Raw genomic sequence first — 20640 nt, 5'->3', positions numbered from 1 at the left:
TATAAATGTGTTTACCTGCTATAAGTTAGATCTCTAAGATTTTTAGAAAAGCATTGTTTGTTATGTTTATACATACTGTCTGCTTTAAGTCATTGTTTCCTTTAACATTTAGATGCCATTCTGAATAGAAGTAATAAAATCATTATTAATCTTGGAATCCTGTGTAATGCTCTTACTGTTTTTTTTTTGTTTTTGTTTTTTTTTCATTTATTTTGAATGTAGTGGTATTTGAATGTCCTTGAATGTAGTGGTATTTGCTCCATGTGTTTTACACAGTATTCAGATAAAATGTTTAGGAACTTTCTGTAGTAACAACATACAGTAGAGAGGGAAAAGTAAAAGTAGGTGCTGTTAAGCTTTCAAGTATATGAACAGTTTACTGCAAGACCTTCTGGATTATATCAACACCCCAGGACAAACATGAAAGATTCTGATGTCTAATGGCCTGCAGGAAAGGGTTCTCGATGCCAGTTCTAATTTCTGTGTTGCCATGGGAATCTGGCACCAAGATTTTGTTTCCCAGAACAGAACCTTTTAAAACGGATAGTTTAAAAGAGGAGGTATCCGAAAGGGGGGAAAATAAAAATTATTTGGAGAGGTGAGAGGAGAATAATTTAAAAAAACATTTTTTTTTTTTCACAGCCAAATTTCTGTAGTCACAGCTTGACTATTTAATTAGCAGGTTAGCAAAAAAAATATTATTTTTATTTACTTTTTTTCTGTCATATGGTGGCAGTCACATATGGGTTTTGCTCCTCCCTGTGGACAAGACTTTTAACAAGTTATTAAAAAGGATCCTCCCCCTTTGGGTATAAAGGCTCAGACCGCAAAACCTACCCCAGTCTTCTTTCTTGTCCCGATAGGGATGGACAGGACTTCGTCGTTTGGTGAGACACACAGGATGCTGTCTGGGGGATCCGGTCCGAGAGCTGCCCGGGTGGTAAGCTGAGTGGCCCATGCTCCGTTTTCTTAATCGTTACGGAGCATACTCAGGTCTGTAATTTATGCCGAGAAGGTTTCCGGCAAATACTTCCGAGAGGCGGAGCTCGCTCTGAGCAAGCGCACAGCGGTGGAACGCACGCCCGGGTGGTGTTTGCGTTCCACCTAAGCTTCCGGGTGTGCAAAACGCATGCGCAAACGGAAGCTTAAAGAGATATTAAAAAAAAAAAAAAAACGCGAAAATTTAATTTAAAAGCTGTGCTAGTACCCACTGACAGCATGATGCAGATCAGAAGAGGTACGCCGTGTCACCTGTCCCCCCACACGGCTCAGAGGTATTTTGAGGTAAGATTTACAGAAAATAGATCTTTACTTTAAAATCCTTTCTGAAGGAGAATATACATTCTAAGGAGTATCCGTTTAATTTTTACAGATATGTCTAGTCCACCTGAGATGGATAAAGAGAAATTTTAGGGAATGGAAAAATGTGCAACTCCCCTCCCAGACGGGTCTAGGAAGAAAATATGCAGTCTGTGTACTGCAAACTCGTTGGAAAGAGAGAAGCAAAAGGATATGCAATCTTTCCTATCCTGGTTCCAGGAGAGTTTGTCCCAGACCTTGGACACGATTAAGGAATCTAAGAGGGTAGAAGCCCCCAGTCAACAAAAGATCAATAAAAGAAAAAGAGATTCCTCATCTGGATCATCTTCAGGGGAATGTTCTTCTTCTGTCGAATCAGAGGATTCAGGTTCCTCTTCCAGTGAACCAGTGGGGTTTCCCTCAGAGGCAATCCGTAAATTTGTTAAAGAAGTGAATCTGACCATCCTACCTCAGGGATCAGAAAATCCTAAGAGAGGTTTTTTTGTACAACAGAGCCTAGTTGATTCTATTTTTAGGGAATGGAAAAACCCGGAAAAACGTGCCTTTATTTCCAGACACTTCAAGGACATCTTTAGGCTGGCTAGCGACGTTATGTGGGAAGATCTCCCAAAAGTTGATGTTCAGTTGGCACAGATTGCCAAGAGAACCACGATCCCTATTGGAGAAACTGCAGCATTAAAAAATCCCATGGATAAGAGAGCCGAAACCTCGTGTAGGCGAGCTTATCAGACAGCCGGTTTCCAATGTAAAGCCCTACTGGCAGGGGCAGCAGCAGCCAGAGCGAATGAAGTTTGGCTAAATCTAGTACAAGAAAATTTTTCATCTGGCCAGGTTGTTGATCTTAGTCACATGTTTCAGAACATGCATTTAGCGAATGAATTCCTTTTGGATATGTCAGTAGAAGTGATGAAATTGGCCTCCAGGATCATGGGTTTGACTTCGGTGGCAAGACGTGCCCTATGGTTGAGGTCTTGGTCGGCAGATACAGCGTCCAAGGCAGTCCTTTGTGAACTTCCTCTGGAAAAGGCTAAATTGTTCGGCGCTCCCTTAGAGGAAATCATACGTCAGATGTCTGAAACCAAGAAGGCACTTCCTCAAGATCGAAAATTTTCCTGGAGAGCAGGCTACAGGAATTATCAATCCAGGGGTAGGCGACCCTTTCAGGAAAGACCACACTATTTTCAAAGAAAGGAAAAGAACCGGAAATTTGAACAGAGTAATGAAGTCAAGAGAAGCTTCAGAGACAAAGGGAAGCGTTTTTGACGCCAGAGGTGTAGGAGGACGACTCCAATATTTTTTACCGGTGTGGGAACAGACCACAAAGGATCCTTGGGTTCTAAAGATTATCCGAAAGGGACACAAGATTGTTTTTCTGGAAAAGCCAAGATCAAGGTTTCTACTATCATCCTACCAGTCCACAAAGAAATCTCGAGCTCTAGATTGTCAGACCAGGCTGCTTCTTCACAAAGGGGTAATAGAAAGAGTGCCACAGAAACAGGAATTTCGAGGAGTCTATTCAAGACTGTTTCTCGTTCCAAAACCGGACCACTCATTTCGGCCCATTCTGGATCTGAAAAGGATAAATCAGTTTATCCCTTATCACAGATTCCGTATGGAATCAATCGCATCAATTTTTCCCCTATTGCAAAAAGGAGACGTTATGGTAAAAATCGACTTAAAGGATGCCTATCTACATGTTCCGATAGCCACCACTTCAAGGAAATATCTAAGATTTGCAATAAGAAGAAGAAGTCACACCGTTCATTTCCAGTTCAGGGCTCTACCTTTTGGTCTGTCCTCCGCTCCAAGGATCTTTACCAAAATCCTGTCTCCTCTAACTGCTCATTTAAGGGAAAAGGGTGTTTCAATTGTCCCATATTTAGACGACTGGCTTCTGGTGGCACATACCGAAGGTCAACTACACGAGGATCTGCGGTCACTATAAAGTTTCTTCAGGACCATGGTTGGATTTTGAATCTAAAAAAATCAGTTTGCATTCCAACAAGAGTAATAGAGTTTCTCGGTTTCAAGATCGATTCAACCACCATGTCAATATTTCTGCCCAGACGGAAGAGAATAAAGATCCGAAGATCGATTTCCAACCTCCAGAGAATGAAAGGTTGTTCATTCAGAGAAGCCATGAGTGTGTTAGGGCTTCTTACGGCCACTTTTCCGGCAGTCAAATGGGCAAGATCAAAGGTCAGACCTTTAGAGTGGAACATCCTGACGTCTTGGTCAAAGAAGGAGGAAGATCTAGACGAAAGATTCCTACTGTCCCCTCAGGTGAAAACACAGCTAGATTGGTGGATAACCTCAGAGTGCCTGTTAAAAGGCTTGTCCTTTCTACCAAAGGTCTGGCTGATAGTCACCACAGACGCTTCAAACTCAGGTTGGGGAGCCCACTTAGGCTCCACCATGTTCCAAGGAAAATGGTCTTCCAAAGAAGCAGAGGAATCTACAAATTTCAAAGAATTGTTGGCGGTTCTGTATGCTCTTCATCACCTCAGACCTTGGTTAATTCAAAGAGCGGTCAAGATACAGTCAGACATTCGCACTGTAGTCTCTTATATCAATCGACAGGGGGGAACCAGAGCAAGAAGGCTTTACAGTCTTTGTACAGTCGTTATGGAATGGGCGCAGAGAAATCTGGAAGACATTACGGCGGTCTACATAAGAGGCAGCGACAATGTTATAGCCGACGATTTGAGCAGGGGAAAGTGGGACCAAAAGGAATGGTCTCTAAACCCGGACGTATTCAGAATCCTAACTGGGAAATTCGGCGTACCAGAAGTAGATTTGATGGCAAGAAGATCAAACAAGAAGGTTTACCACTTCGCCTCCCTATTCAAAACAGATCAACCCAGTTGGATAGACGCTCTATCAATAAGGTGGTATTTTCAGCTGGCTTACATCTTCCCACCTCTGCCCCTGATCCCAAAGGTTCTCCTCAAGATACGAACGGACAGGGCAAGGATATTGGCAATAATCCCTTATTGGCCAAACAGAGTCTGGTTTGCCGCCCTAAAAGAGATGACCATCAGCTATTGGGAACTTCCCAGGGCAGCTCATCTCATTGTGAACAGGAACCTACCCTTGAAGGTACTAGAGATGTTCAGATTGACGGCTTGGCTACTGCAAGGCTGATCCTTCGAAACAGGGGATTGCAGGATGAGAGAATAACTGTCTTACTCCGCGCCACTAGAGTATCGACTTCTAGGATATACTTTAGAATTTGGTCTAAGTTTCTGCACTGGTGTAGGGATCACCGGTTCCCGATTTGATAACATTCTTCAGTTTTTGCAAGAGGGCTTTGACGCTGGCCTGGGAGTCTCAACTCTCAAGGTCCAAATATCAGCTTTGAATTTTTTTCTTCTAAAGGATTTGGCAGCAAATGTTTTTGTCAGAAGGTTTTTTAGGTCTATCAGCCTCAAGAGGCCTCCTAAACGTTCAGTGTTTCCATCATGGGACTTAGCCCTAGTCCTTCAAGCCCTTAGTGCTACCCCGTTTGAACCTTTGGAGGAAGTTCCTTTAAAGATTTTATCTCTTAAGGTTTTGTTTTTGGTGGCCATCACCTCAGCCAAAAGAGTGGGAGAACTTCACGCCCTATCCTCCTCAGACGAATTCACTATTTTCCATGAGGACAAGGTGGTTCTTTACCCGAGACCATCATTTCTTCCTAAGGTTTTATCTTCAAAGAATGTGAATCAACCTATTAGTTTACCTTCTTTTTTTTAGTGCGCCCTCATCCCTTCAAGAACACAGATGGCAAAAGTTGGACGTCAGAAGAGCGTTACGTATATATTTAAACAGAACAAAGTAATTCAGAGTTTCGGATCACCTGTTTGTTAATTTTCAGGGTCACTTAAAGGGTAGCTTCCCGTGGTACTTTATCTCGTTGGCTTATTCAGGCTATCGATTTGGCATATTCTTCCTCAGGTCTTCAGTCTCCTGCTGCTATCAAGGCCCATTCTACTCGAGCTATGGCTACCTCATGGGCTGAAAGAGCACTTGCATCTCCAGAAATCATTTGCAAGGCAGCATGCTGGTCATCTTTCAACACCTTTATCAAGCACTACCGGCTAGACATTTTCTCTGCCTCTGAAGCTGCCTTTGGGCGTAAGGTGTTACAAGCCGTCGTGGCATAGGTCCCGCCCAGAGGGATTCTTGCTATATCCCATATGTGACTGCCACCATATGACAGAAAAAACAGAAATTTTTACTTACCGTAAATTCTTTTTTTCTTAATATGGTGGCAGTATTATAACCCTCCCTCTTTATTAAAGTAATTTTGCATTGGATATTTGATTTGTCTGGTTTCTTTACTTGTCACGTACTGGGGTAAGTTTTGCGGTCTGAGCCTTTATACCCAAAGGGGGAGGATCCTTTTTAATAACTTGTTAAAAGTCTTGTCCACAGGGAGGAGCAAAACCCATATGTGACTGCCACCATATTAAGAAAAAAAGAATTTACGGTAAGTAAAAATTTCTGTTTTTTGCATGTGGGGTGAATAATGAAATTAAATTACATAATGAATAATGACGTGTTAAATATACAACATCTCTTAGAGTAGATAGAATATGGGATGATTAATGTTTAAAAAGATGAATAATAACCATAATGTTAAATGTTATATGGGCTAGACTGGTTTATGGGGTAAGTTGCACATTCACACTGTTCACAAATACACCCCTGCCACACAATCTACAGCACTTAACACGGCACACACCTGCATTCACTCATACACTTGTGCTACTTAAAAGTAGTTCTGAGAATATTTTCCAATTATCACGGCTTTAACACAGTTTAGTTTCCTGGCACTCAGCCTTTATTAATATTTAGATTTAGTATTTTTTCCTGTGTGTATGCACATGTTATAAGTAATGGTTAGGGATAATGTGGGATCAAGGTTATGGTAGGTGTAAGGTTAGAATTAGTGTAAGCATAGGATTAGGGTTGTTATAGGGTTGAATTTAGATAATACACATATAAGGCATTTAACAATCAGGACTGAGAGGTTAGTTGCACTTGATTTGTAATCATTCTAAACAAAAGTGTTTTCTTTCATTTATAACCTTTTCTTCATATTTAATGTCTTAAGTATGCATATAGGATATTATAAGAAATCCATTTCTGTATTTAAAAAAAAAAAACTAAAATATATATATATATATATAAATAAAACCTGGGGGATGGTTGCACTCACCTGAACATGCTTAAATGGGGTGCTGCTGGGGGCCATATTATACAATAAACAATACACAAGATCCAGCGCACTCTCCTATCTACTAAACAGCAACTTCAATGTTGACAGATTTTATTAGTTTTTAAAAGTTTTTTTAAAAACACCTAATCTAGGCAAAAAAAAATAATGGGGATTTAGTTACATTATATGATCATACATTGCATAAGCCTGCCACAACGTCAATGTACCCCATCTTTGGCAGGTCCTACTCTCACAGTCTAATGTCTGCTCTTATGAGATTAACCCACTTACTTGGGGAAAAAATTCAGATCCAGAGTGCCCTGGATCTTGTGTATTGTTTATTGTATAATATGGCCCCCAGCAGCACCCCATTTAAGCATGTTCAGGTGAGTGCAACCATCCCCCCTGACGTTGTGGCAGGCTTATGCAGTGTATGATCATATAATGTAACTAAATCCCCATTATTTTTTGCCTAGATAAGGTGTTTTTAAATAAAAAAATTTAAAAACTAATAAAATCTGTCAACATTGAAGTTGCTGTTTAGTAGATAGGAGAGTGCGCTGGATCTTGTGTATTGTATAATATGGCCCCCAGCAGCACCCCATTTAAGCATGTTCAGGTGAGTGCAACCACCCCCCCCATGTTCCATATATATATATATATATATAATATATATATTTGGGAGTCTAGCCAACTCCTTGGTTTTGCACCCCTCCCTGTTACAGGTGCCTCATCTCAGGTCCCTATTTAGCCTTGTACTGCAGAGAGCCTCAGATGGAATTTTTTCCCCAAGTAAGTGGGTTAATCTCATAAGAGCAGACATTAGACTGTGAGAGTAGGACCTGCCAAAGATGGGGTACATTGACGTTGTGGCAGGCTTATGCAATGTATGATCATATAATGTAACTAAATCCCCATAATTTATTTTGCCTAGATTAGGTGTTTTTAAAAAAACTTTTAAAAACTAAAATCTGTCAACATTGAAGGTTGCTGTTTAGTAGATAGGAGAGTGCGCTGGATCTTGTGTATTGTTTATATATGTAGTAAGGCCTTTTGGCCTGTGTTTGTGGGAGGGGCGTATGACACACCCCTTCCCTACTTAAGGGACACCCCTTACCTGGCTCCATACCTTCGAGGTCAGCGTTGCATCCTGAATCCACTTCCGGTTCACGGACGGCGCCATCTTGCTTTCGGAAACCCGCGTTTTTCTTCGGTGTCAGCTGTGTCCAGGAACTCCTTACAGGTCTTTCCACGGCCAGCCACGCACAAAAAACCTGGTCTTCTTCGCTGATCGAGTCCTCAGGACTTCTCAAACGTAAGTCCGTCGCCCGGATCACTTCCCACGGCGTCGCAATAATTTTCAGCCTCACTTTACGGCCACACGCTTTACGGCCAAAGTCTCAGGCAAATTAACCCTCCGGTTTCCGGAAACCAAGTACTAAGTATGTAGAATTCTTATGCTTTACTTTTTCCCTCCTTTATTTCAGTTTGTTTCTATATAAGTTTTTAGTACCTGATAGTAGGATTATTCATTTTTAATGCAGATTATAGTTTATTAAATACCAGTCTGTTTTATATACATATAACGATTATAGCAGGTATTTCATAATTTATGCTGTCACATTAATTATACCTAGGTTAGGGCTCATGTATTATTAGTTCAGGATATTATCCTGGTATACATATACATAGTTTTGCTTGAACAACTTTACTTTTTGTGTACCTTCCATTTACACTTAGGAAATTTGTTTTAAACAAAAGTTTTTTTTTTTTTTTTTCCCTGTTTAAACACACCATGTACACTTTTCATTACATGGCACGTGTCATATGCTGACTTTTCTTTATGTACTCAAATTACATACACTAGAAACTCAGATAATTAATCAGGAATAGGTATAATGTATATATATGTGATAAGGTTTTCTCTAATTTAATTGTGTATATTACGTTGTCACTACCATGTACACCCGTTTACATGGCACGTACATTTCCTGACCTTTCTGCATATACTCAAACGATATATCGTGTATACAGAACACAGTCCCAACATCTCACACTTTCAGGTTTGAATCACACTTTTGGTTTAACCTCTCATACGTCAACTTTTCTGCATATGGTCAATTTTCATAGTTTAAACTCATACTCCCTGCACTAAGTATTACTACAGTAGCACGGCCATATATATATTTTAAATTTTGGTCACCAGGTATACACATTATATGTAGACACTACAAGCTAATCCTGCGTTACGGTTTTTCTCCATAACAATCAGGCGGGGTACTTCCTTACTCTAATTGTTCCCCTTCAACACATACGGTTAATAAAATCAACCACAGCATATCTAGTCTACGTTAGTATCACAGGATCCATTTCTCATACTATCATATCTATTTCTACCCTTTTAGGTTTATCCAGGTTTTCTATACCTTACGCACCATATACGTATACATACTATCCGGTACGTAAGCCTGCTCACGTGTCACATACGTTCTCCCTAAATAGGACATAGAGTACTGGCAAGTTAGGGGTATAGGCCCAAATAGGTATCTCCCCTCTTGGCATACCGCCTATAGTTTAGAGGTCCGCGAGGCCAACACCCCGCCTCAAACGTTTCGGAGGCATACACCCCTCGGGCCACACGTTAGTTAGCCGCCTCGCAAAGTTTAGAGAGGGCGTCACCTGTCACTCCCTTCCCCTGTTTTTCTTTTATTGTCACCGAGAGGCCTACGAATTCCTGCCACTACATGGGTGGCCTCAATATTCCCTCGCGCCAACGCATAGATAGAGCCTCTCATAGCCACTTGGCAAATAGCAGGGCCTCACCTGTCACCAAAGGACAAGATTAATTTTTTCGCCTCACACGGCATAATTAGCCCGCCAGTACATCCCCTGGGTTTCAACACTAACGGTATATTTTCTCATCTAGTATGTCTCAAGAAGGGGTAGAGGATTTCTCCATCCCGAGCACTCCGGCTAGACCAAACTCCCCACCACCGGAAGAAGACATGGCTAGTCCTGCATCATTCAGGTCCTGGACAATCCCTCGCATAACTAGCGAACTCAGGAGGCGACACATTCCTTTCCCCGCTACTGCCAGGAAAGCGGAACTATACAAACTGTTGCACACCTCAACTGATAACTCTGATGCAGGGGAAGGGACTAGCCAGTCTAACCCGACAGATATACATGGCATGCTTACATCCCTCATGTCATCCATGGGCAAGGTAAACTCCAGGCTGGAGAAACTGGAATCGGTCACCACAGCCCTTACCTTGGCTGGGTCAGTCACTGTGACCCCTCCGCCACTGGTCGAGTTGCCACTAGTTTCTCCAGCCACCACCTCTGACGAGCAGGAGGTTAACCCTGCCCATATGATACCTGAGCACCTTAAGAAAGACATCCTGGAAGGTAAAGATGTCAACTTAGCTGCACTACTAATTGCCTCCCAGGATGTGGTGGAGCATAAAACTTATGCGTATGAGGATATTTCTGTGGTGGTCAAGTCCAGGGATGCACGCCTAAACAGGAAACTCACCATCCCGGAATTTGTGTTGGCTTTTGGCATCTACCGGGATGTCATATGTGCCGTTTACCCTCACAGGCGTGAGGAATTTGACATGTATATGCACAAGCTGGTGGACCTGGGCAATAAATATGGTGGATCGGCATTCTACGATTACCATAGATCTTTTTCTGCAAAAGTGTCAGGCGCCTTCTCACAGTACGGGACAAGGTCCAACTGGAGTAAGATAGACACAGTGATTTTCTGCAGACACTTTGCAGGGCTAAGGACGCCGGCTTGTGCATACTGCTCCTCCATGTCTCATTCTGCAAATTTTTGTCCCACCACTGCTAACGAGCATACCCACGTGCAAGGACCTAGCTCCGCTGGTCCTACGGAGAAAATAGCTAAAGACAAACTGGGTAGACCTATCAAGTTTCTGGGCAAATCCCAGATATGTAATAACTTTAATGTTGGTACATGTAATTACAGCGGTTGTCGTTTATTGCATATATGCTCAAAATGTTTCAGGGCACATGCAAAAATCATGTGTCCCAATAAAATGTATCCCAAACAGTACCTAACGTCTATCAACATATCCCTACTTGCGACATTTCTGTCACAGCATCCATCTACACATTTAGTAGATTTCATAATCTCTGGTCTATCAGAAGGATTCCACACAGGTATCATACATATGCCTTCAGGAATCCTGGAATGTCCAAATCTACAATCCGCCCAACACAACCCTACAGCTGTTGACACACTCATAGCTAAAGAAGTGTCAGAAGGTTTTTTATTGGGACCTTTTCAATCCCCTCCTTTCACTACATGGAGGACAAACCCTATCGGGGTTGTCACAGGAAAATCTTCCAACAAGCAGAGACTTATTATCGATTTGTCGGCACCACACACCTCTACCACTCCTAGCCTCAACTCCCTAATACCATCGGAGGAATTCTCCCTGCAATATTCCACTATAGACCACGCCATTACGGCTATCTTACAGGCAGGAGTCGGTGCATGGCTCAGTAAGACCGACATAACAAATGCATTCAAACTACTACCAATCCACCCCACACTGTGGCACCTACATGGCATCAAGTGGGAAGGGAACTACTACTTTTTCTCACGACTAACTTTTGGTTCTAAAAGTAGTCCAGCCATATTTGACACATTTGCCGAAATCCTATGCTGGTTACTACTCAATATATCCAGATGCCCTACAGTCATACATTATCTGGACGATTTCCTAATGGTCGAGGAGAATTCTTCCCCTCCCACTAGCCTCAAAGAAACTGTCAGCCTATTCAACCAGTTGGGGGTCCCAGTCTCCCCTACCAAGACCGAAGGCCCAGATACCATCATCACTTTCCTGGGCATCATGCTAGACTCAGCCAACATGCAAGCTAGCCTACCACGCACCAAGGTAGAAAACATTCTGACAAACATCAACCTCTATATACAACTACGCACTTGCAATCGCAAAGAATTACAATCTTTACTGGGGTCACTCAATTTTGCCATGCGTATTATACCTCAAGGCCGTGCTTTCATATCACGTCTCCTTAGCATGTTCCCACGGTTTCTACATGATGCACACAGATTAACCCTAGATACCCAAGCCACGGCAGACCTACTCATGTGGAGAAACTTTTTAAACTCCTGGAACGGGAAAAGCATGTTCCTCCCTCAATTGTCTGACACTTCTCCTACTGTTTGGACAGACGCGGCGTCTACCACAGGTTTTGCAGCAATTTTTGGGAACGAATGGCTTTGGGGTAGCCGGCCTTCAGAGGTGCAGGACCTGGAGTGTTTTTTCTCTACCTCAGCTCTTTTCGAGATATATCCCATCGTGGCGGCTGCCGTGGCATGGGGACATCTATGGACAGGTTCATCAGTCAGGTGTTACTCAGACAACCAAGCAACCTGTTCCATTATCAACAAAGGTCGCTCCAACTCCCTTACTATCATGAGATTTTTGAGGAAACTCACTTGGTTGGCAGCATGTCATAATTTTTTCTTGCACTGTGTTCATATTCCAGGTATTTGTAACGAGGCAGCTGATAATTTGTCTCGTTTTAAATTCCAGGCCTTTCATCAACTTCTCCCATCAGCCGCGCTCACAGCCACGGCCACTCCACTGTTCCATCAGCTAACAATGGACTAGACGTTATCATGCAACATTGCAGAACTTTGTCCCAACTAGCTCTATCTACAAATACCAGGAAAACCTACAACAGAGCTTTCAGTTTATTCAAAAGATTCCTTTTGGAACACAACATATTACAACCATTCATTATGACATCTTTTTTAGGTTTTGCCTCTTTTTGCCACCTCAAACTCAAACTTTCTTACAACACAATCAAACTATATCTTACAGGCATCCAACATCACATGCTGACCTTACAACCCAACAACTCAAGTTTCATGTCATCATACCAAATCAAGAACATCCTTAGGGGTATACAAAGATCCGAACCCCCGCATACAGCACAGAGGCTTCCTATAGATTTTCATATCCTTAAGAAATTATCACAACTACTAGATCTAAAACCCTTCTCCTTCAACACAACACTAGTCATCAAAACAGCTATTTATGTGGCTTTTTATGGGTTTCTGAGACCTAGAGAGTTTACCGCCATCAATACAACACAATCCACTCACCTACTGCTTCATTCGCACTTAACCAAGCACATGGACTATTATATCCTGACACTACCTCATTCAAAAAACAGTCAACACGCTCCACCCGTAGAGGTTAAATACTATCCGACTCACAACAGTTGGTGCCCCGTCCAAATACTGGACTCTTATACAGAGAGTCTCAAGGCACCACCATCACAACCACTTTTTGTTCTACGAGGTTCAGTTCTCACTACTACCAACTTCATGACCCACGTTAGGTCATTACTAACACAGCTGGGACTCAAGCCAGCTAACTATTCAGGCCACTCCTTCCGCATAGGAGCGGCCTCCACAGCCTCCAGTGTTAACATACCGGTTCATGTTATCAAGACACTGGGGCGCTGGAAATCATTCGCTTACACACGGTACATTCCTAACCCTGTACAAGAAGTAAGGAATGCTTTTCAGAACATGTCTTGTTAAGTTTGTATATTGGTAGTTTGTATTAAAATGTTGAAATTTCTATTTTTGCCCTCTTTATTTTCAGGCCTACCTCATCGTCGGTTTCGGCACACCACAACCGACTTGCTACTTTTATACCATCCTACACTTATTAGGTCTTATTTCTCTTTGCCATCATGAGCCCTTCACACAAGTAGTAAGGCCTTTTGGCCTGTGTTTGTGGGAGGGGCGTATGACACACCCCTTCCCTACTTAAGGGACACCCCTTACCTGGCTCCATACCTTCGAGGTCAGCGTTGCATCACCCTCCCACCCACACCTCTTTATCAACTCCTTTTTCTTACATTTCTTCTTGGTGGGCCCTCTTTATTTTCAGGCCTACCTCATCGTCGGTTTCGGCACACCACAACCGACTTGCTACTTTTATACCATCCTACACTTATTAGGTCTTATTTCTCTTTGCCATCATGAGCCCTTCACACAAATATATATATATATATATATATATATATATATATATATATATATATACCGTCAGCGTATTAGAAAACCAATAGGCTTTACAGTGGATGTTACATCAGAGGAGTCACCTTCCGATACTGAGAATGTTCAGCCTCAGACTGAGACCACCACGAAAGCTACTAATGGTAATAATGATAATGTGACTTTTTTAGAACCAGGCTTGGGGTTAACCAGGGAGCCTGTCAGTTCTCGAATAAAATAAAGTATTGGGGGAGAGCAACCAGGAAACACAGTGTCATTTGGAGAGGTCAGAAGGGGAAGAAATATAGGGGTCAGCGGTCGACCACCCAGGAGATATTAGAGAACCCTATTTTGAATCTCTCTTCCAGAATCCTGACTGATACAGAGACTAAACTTTTATCAAAATGACTAACTTTCATTCCAACTACAGGAGTTAACAGTTTTGATTGGGAGATAGATCAATACAAGTTTTTTTGTAGATTAAAATTAATTGAGTTCTTAAAAGGACAATCGACTCCATATAGAACACAGCAAGTATGTAAACTACGGAGTACCTTTGACCCACCTACAAGTAATGCATCAGTGAAGGTGTTTGAACAGAATGTTAAAAACGACTTCAAAATTTTTTTGGCCTTAAATCCAGTACTCTTTGCAGGAAATCAAACAGCATTGAAGGCTCTTTCACAGGACATGACAGTAGTGATCCGCCCTGCGGATAAGGGTGGATTGCTTTGTCCTACAACAATATGAAGATTACAGAGCAGAGATCTTGAGACAGCTGCCGGATGGTAGTGTTTATAGATGTACCATTTCGGATCCATCACATCAATTTAATAAGATTATAAATGCTACCCTCAAGAGGGGCTTGGAAGCAGGATATCTTTCTCAAGAAGAATTTGAATTTTTATTTGAATTGTATCCAAGGTGCCCAGTGATGTACACTCTCCCAAAAGTACACAAGGACCCCTCACACCCCCCGGGAGGCCCATAGTATCGGCCATAGGGGGGCTATTGGGGCCGATTGGTCAGTGGCTTGATATGAAATTTAAAGTCCCAGTTATGTAACTTCCATCATGTGTTAAAGATTCAGCAGCGGTGATCAGTGAATTACAAAAGATTGTATTACCGGGAAGTGAAGTGTTATTGACTACAATTGATGTTTCAAGTCTCTACACTATAATACCACACTCTGAAGGCATACAAGCTATGAGGGAAGTGTTACAGAGACATGGCTCGGATAATCATCCACCTGTTGAATACATCATGGAACTGTTGAACTTATGTCTGACATTGAACTATTTTCGGTTTGAATCCAAATATTACATTCAACTTACTGGTACATCCATGGGAGCTCCGATGGCTCCCATGTAGGCCAACACTTTTATGCACTCGTTTGATGAAACAAACATTCTCCAGAGGTATGGCAATCATATCATCAAATACCTTTGTTTCATCGATGATGTGTTAATAATTTGGAGAGGAGATGAGCAAACATTCACGAATATGATTACCTCATTGAATGCATTAAATTCCCCGGTGAAATTGACCTCTCAATGGAGTACAACCCAAATAGATTTTTTGGATCTAAGGATCTACATCCAAAGAAAACCGGTTGGGATACACTCTGTATTCCAAAGACATTGACCGGAATTCAATTCTCCATGCATCAAGTTTTCACCCTAGGAGATTGAAAGAATCCCTGCCTATTTCTCAATTTTGCAAGCTCCTTCGTAATAATTCTGACCCAAATAAAGCATCAGAACAGTTACAACAGATGCACCAGAAATTCCTGAAAAGAGGCTATAATTGTGCTATTTGACAAAAGCTTTACAGAAGGCATATAAGTCGATTGAGGAACCAGTAGATCGCAAGGTAATAGGTGATCGGCTAATATTCCCTCAAGCATTTCATGCTGAATCACATAATATTGCTGTCATCATTCTTGACAACTGGAAAACACTTACAAAGGACATATTACCGGCTCCCTTCAGACAGACTCCAATCATGAGCTATAGAAGGGGTAAGAATCTTAAGAATCATTTTGTTCATGTGGATCCATTTACCAAAATCAAAGATTTATCTGCAACCGTCAAGACTGGTTGCTTTAGATGTCTTAGATGTATTGCTTGTAATTCCATGTCGCCTGGGAAAGAGTTCGTACATCCGAGATCTGGCAAGAAGTTTAAAAAATGACATAGGATCACTTGCACCACTACCTATGTTGTGTACCAGATTGTATGCGCATGTGGACTAGTGAATGTGGGCAAAACGTCTAATGATCTCCGTGAGAGTATGAGGGGACACCGTTCAACTATACGGACAGCGTTGGCAAACAAATGTGCAAGTACTCCAGTGGCACATCATTTTTTAGAAATGGGACACTCTTTGCCCTCATTGAGATTTATGGGGATAGATCATGTCCCAGAACTGTCTAGGGGTGGCAACCGTGAGATGCGATTGCTACAAAAGGAGGCATTTTGGATTTTTACATTGGACACTATGTCTCCCAATGGACTAAATGAAATGAATTCACTTCAATGCTTTCTACCAAGAAGATAGTCTGTGTTCCACGGCATAACATGTATTCTATATGTTTAGTGATATTTAGTTGATCTACCCGTTTTCTAGGATCCGTTATATTGAGTATTGGCATTATGCTGACTAGATTATGGATAGTGGATTTGTTAATATTATTTGGCTTGTTATGAATGAGCTATATGATTAAGTTAAGATCCAAATCCAGTTCCATAATCGACTAGTAATGTCTGATATGAGCGTTTGTAAATATTTTACTTTATTTTGTTGCTATTTAGCAGTAAGATTTTGTTGATAATTTAGTGCACCTTGTGGCCATATAGTATAGTTTATACTGCTCTTATCGTTTGGCTTTTTACGAATGAGTTGTATAATCGAGTTAAGATTCAAACTTATTTCTATAATTGACTAGTTATGTCTGATAGGAGTTCCTGCAAATACTTTATTCTGTTCGAGACCGAACCTTGTTGTTATCTTACAGTAAGAATGTACTTAATGCATTTTGTGGTTAAATATCAGAGTTTATACTGCTTTTCTGTGAAGATTTCCCCCATGCTGATACATGCTTGGACATGGGGTAGTAGGAGTTAACAGCTGTCTCTAAGAGTGAAACTCTGTATCTCGGTCAGTATGTGATACCACTTTGATTGTATACCGATCCCTCCGGTCCAGTATGTATTCTCTGCTTGGGGAAAACATTTTATGTTTTGTATATATGTAAATAGTTGAGTTTTTTCACTTTAGGTATGTTCAATGATTTTATTGAATACTGTATATATAATTAATTAAACACTTTAGTAATTGGTACCATATGTTATACTCACGATGCACGTGATGTAATTGAACCTCGTTAGTGTTCCTTTACCCTCCAATCAACAGTTCACAGTGTATATTTAAATGCAATAAGTCACATTGTTAGATTGTCTTGAAAAAAGTCCCTAGTGGACTGAAATGTCGACAATATGTAATCAACTTTTGAAGCTTGAATAAATGGCACATTTTTGGCAACAGTATCGAGTCCTGTGAGTGCACTTCCAACAAAGTATTTTATATATATATATATATATAATATGTATGGGTGCACTTAAAAAGGAACCCTTTAATTTAAGTGTTCTGGGTGCAGTGTCTTTGTTGCACCTAGTGCTGCAATGTTAAAGTAGCACTATCTGGCACTATAGGGTCTTTAAGTCCCCCCCCACCCTCAGGGCCCCCCTCCCGCTGGGCTGAAGGCGTTAAAACACCTTCAGCCATTTACCTTTCTCCAGTGCCGGGCTCCCTTTGTGCTGGGAAACTCTCCACCCCCTGCCGATGTCAGATCCAAATGCGCATGCGCGGCAAGAGCCGCGCACTCATTCAAACAGTCCATATGAAAGCATTACTCAATGCTTTCCTATGGACGTCCAGCGTCTTCTCACTGTGATTTTTACAGTGAGAATCTCGGGAGCGCCTCTAGCGGCTGTCAGTGAGACAGCCACTAGAGGCTGGATTACCCTCAGTGAAACATAGCAGTTTCTCTGAAACTGCTATGTTTTCAGCTACAGAGTTAAAACTAGAGGGACCTAGCACCCAGACCACTTCATTGAGCTGAAGTGGTCTGGGTGCCTATAGTGGTCCTTTAACCCCTTAAGGACCAAACTTCTGGAATAAAAGGGAATCGTGACATGTCACGTGTCCTTAAGGGGTTAAACATTGCAGTTCCAGAGAAACTGCAATGCTTACATTGCAGCTCTAAATCTGCCCACAGTGTCTGTCTACCAGACAGCCACTAGAGGGCTTCCTGGATTGAAACTGACCTTTTGTCCGGTATCTGACACTGGACGTCCTTACGCTCTGCATGAGGGCAATCAGCGTCAAATTTTTCTCCATAGGAAAGCTTTGATTCAATGCTTTCCTATGGGGAGGTCTAATGTGTGCAAGGCATTTCCCGCGCATTAGCGCCGATCGTCATGGAGTGTCGACCCAGCGCTGAGGGACATCGGCGCTGGAAAAAGATGATTAAAGGGTTTTCAACCATTTATTCACGAGGGAGAGGGGAGGCAGGGGGAGCGATAGTGCCAGGAATACAACTTTGTATTCCTGGCACTATAGTATCCCTTTATAGTATTGGAAAAATAACACATTGACCTAATTCTAGGTTTTGGTTAGCTTCCGAAGTTGAACAATCGCCTCCATCTTTAAGTGGTTCAAAATAAAAAAAAAATCCTTACTGTCTTTATGCAGTCTTAATTTATTTGTGAATCACTCTAACACCAAGCTTCGAAAATAGATTTGATATTCCATATATCTGTAATTAGGGAGAAAGTCAGGTAACTAAAAATATAAAACCAGAGAATTGCAATCTTACCCTTTTTTTTTTTTTTTTCGTTTTTAAAATGTCCGAGGTACAAGAATCCCTCTTCTCTTTCCTAATTAGTGTCTTTCACAGACTTTTTCTTTGAAGCTCTAGAGTTTATTAGAAGTAGAAAACTGAGGACAAACCTACATTTTTTTTACACACTGTTCATCTTTATTAACAGCTGATGTGTGTTGCCTGGGGAAGCTGTATTCTCGGTGGGAAAACATCAAAAGAGAGATTTTCACACCAGAAATCCATAATAACACACTGGGGCTTATCCACTAAACACCGAATTGTAGTGAATTGAAAACTGAATTGCAGGATTTAGGGGGAAAAAAACAGATTTTGAAAAATCCCTCAACTCTGCTATAGTCCTTGCTTGGCTAATATAGTCTAAATGTTGCAGTGTAGTTTACGATTCACTATTATTTGGGGTTTAGCAAATAAACCCTACTGATTCTTCATGCTAGATAAAAAACTGTTACTTCATTGCATAAAAAAATTAAATTAATCTCAAGCACAAGTATCTATCGTGAAGTTTTAAGCTCCACCTAAAACTTGCTCTGAAAAATGCCTATAATTTATATTCATTGTGCTAGTCCACAATGAATATAGCAAAATTATTGGTGTGGAGTCATTTAGAAACTGATATGTATTTTTAACTTGTGCACAATAAGGTTCTAAACCCAATACTTTACTGTATATATAGTAACAAGAGGTGGTTGTACATCTGTCAACAAATACTGAGCAGCACATTCTACAATTCATACTGTATGTCTGCACACTAAGCATTTTTGTATCTCAAACATAACTTATTAGAGGGCAAATGCAGTGTTCACATACATTGCAGTGGTCATCTTTGCAGAGGCAAATGCTTGGAATTTTTCCTTCAATGATATACTTTTCAAGCTAACTTTGTCATCTGTGTGTTTTGTGAAAGGCAGAGAGTCTCTTTACGTTGAAGACTGCTACACACACCTAAAGCAGTTTAGCATGCCAAAGTGCTTTATGTATGAAGACTGTATCTTTTGTTGTTGTAATTTTACAAAAAGTATAGATATCAATAGAAAATTTAGAATTTTGTGATTAAACTTGTTACACCCCCTGGCTGTCAATCATACAACCACTCCTGTTACTTCCTGGTTTGATTAGCTCAGTGGAGCCAAATACATGCAACATCAATTGCCCAGGGCACCTGCCTTGCAAAGAAGTCTCATTGAGCTACATTGGGAAGTCTGTGATTGGACAGACACCAAGTCTGGACTGGGGAAGTAGGGGAGCGTTTGCAATGATCTTCAGGCAAGAGAACTGCAGCTTTTAAAAGTGGTTTTCAGTTATATCCCAAATGAATAATTAAATGCATGATCCTAACCCTGATCTTTGATACCATCTTTTAATATATTTTTATAGATTTCATACATCCCTATATGGATACATGCTAGAATACTAAAAAAAACACAACTTGATGTATAGGCCTGTCATGTGTATTCTGTCTCCTGAATCTGATTGCTGGTAGCTGCTAGAAGCTTCATACCATGCTGGGATCTGTACTGCAATTTGATTTATTTCCTCGTTTCAGCTGCTTATGCCGACTCTGATGGAAAGGGAGGATAGTTCCACTGCGTAGAAGTATATTCCTGAGCAATGTTACATTTTTCTATATAAGAAAATGGTAGTCTGTCGGGTCAACAGATAAACCAAAACATTTTGTAAAGCACAATAAGTCAGAAACGGGTAACATGTGAGAAACGTGGAAGGCAGGTAAGCTTATTGCACACCTTGAGGATGTTTTGCTTTTTTTAATTTATTAAATTTTTTTTTTACGTTGCTCAGTAATATAAGAATTTGTTGGTATTTTTTCAGTTCAGGACACTTGAATAGCTTGAAAAAGATTGAAAGCCGTGTGGTTGCATGATGGGAGCCCTGCATGCTTTGTGCTTTCACAACAAACAGATGCTAACTGTTTGTAAATTGTAATTGAGGATAGAACATTAAAGGGACACTCCAGGCACCCAGACCACTTCTGCCCATTGGAGTGGTCTGGGTGCCAACTCCCACTACCCTTAACCCTGCAGGTGTAATTATTGCAGTTTTTATAAACTAGACAGCCACTAGAGGGCACTTCTGGGATTATAGCACAGATTTTCACGCTATGTGAGGACCTCCAGCGTT

The sequence above is a fragment of the Pelobates fuscus genome, chromosome 4, assembly GCF_036172605.1.
Source record: "Pelobates fuscus isolate aPelFus1 chromosome 4, aPelFus1.pri, whole genome shotgun sequence".
NCBI classification, from domain to species: domain Eukaryota; kingdom Metazoa; phylum Chordata; class Amphibia; order Anura; family Pelobatidae; genus Pelobates; species Pelobates fuscus.
Note: the sequence above shows the minus strand (reverse complement) of the source record.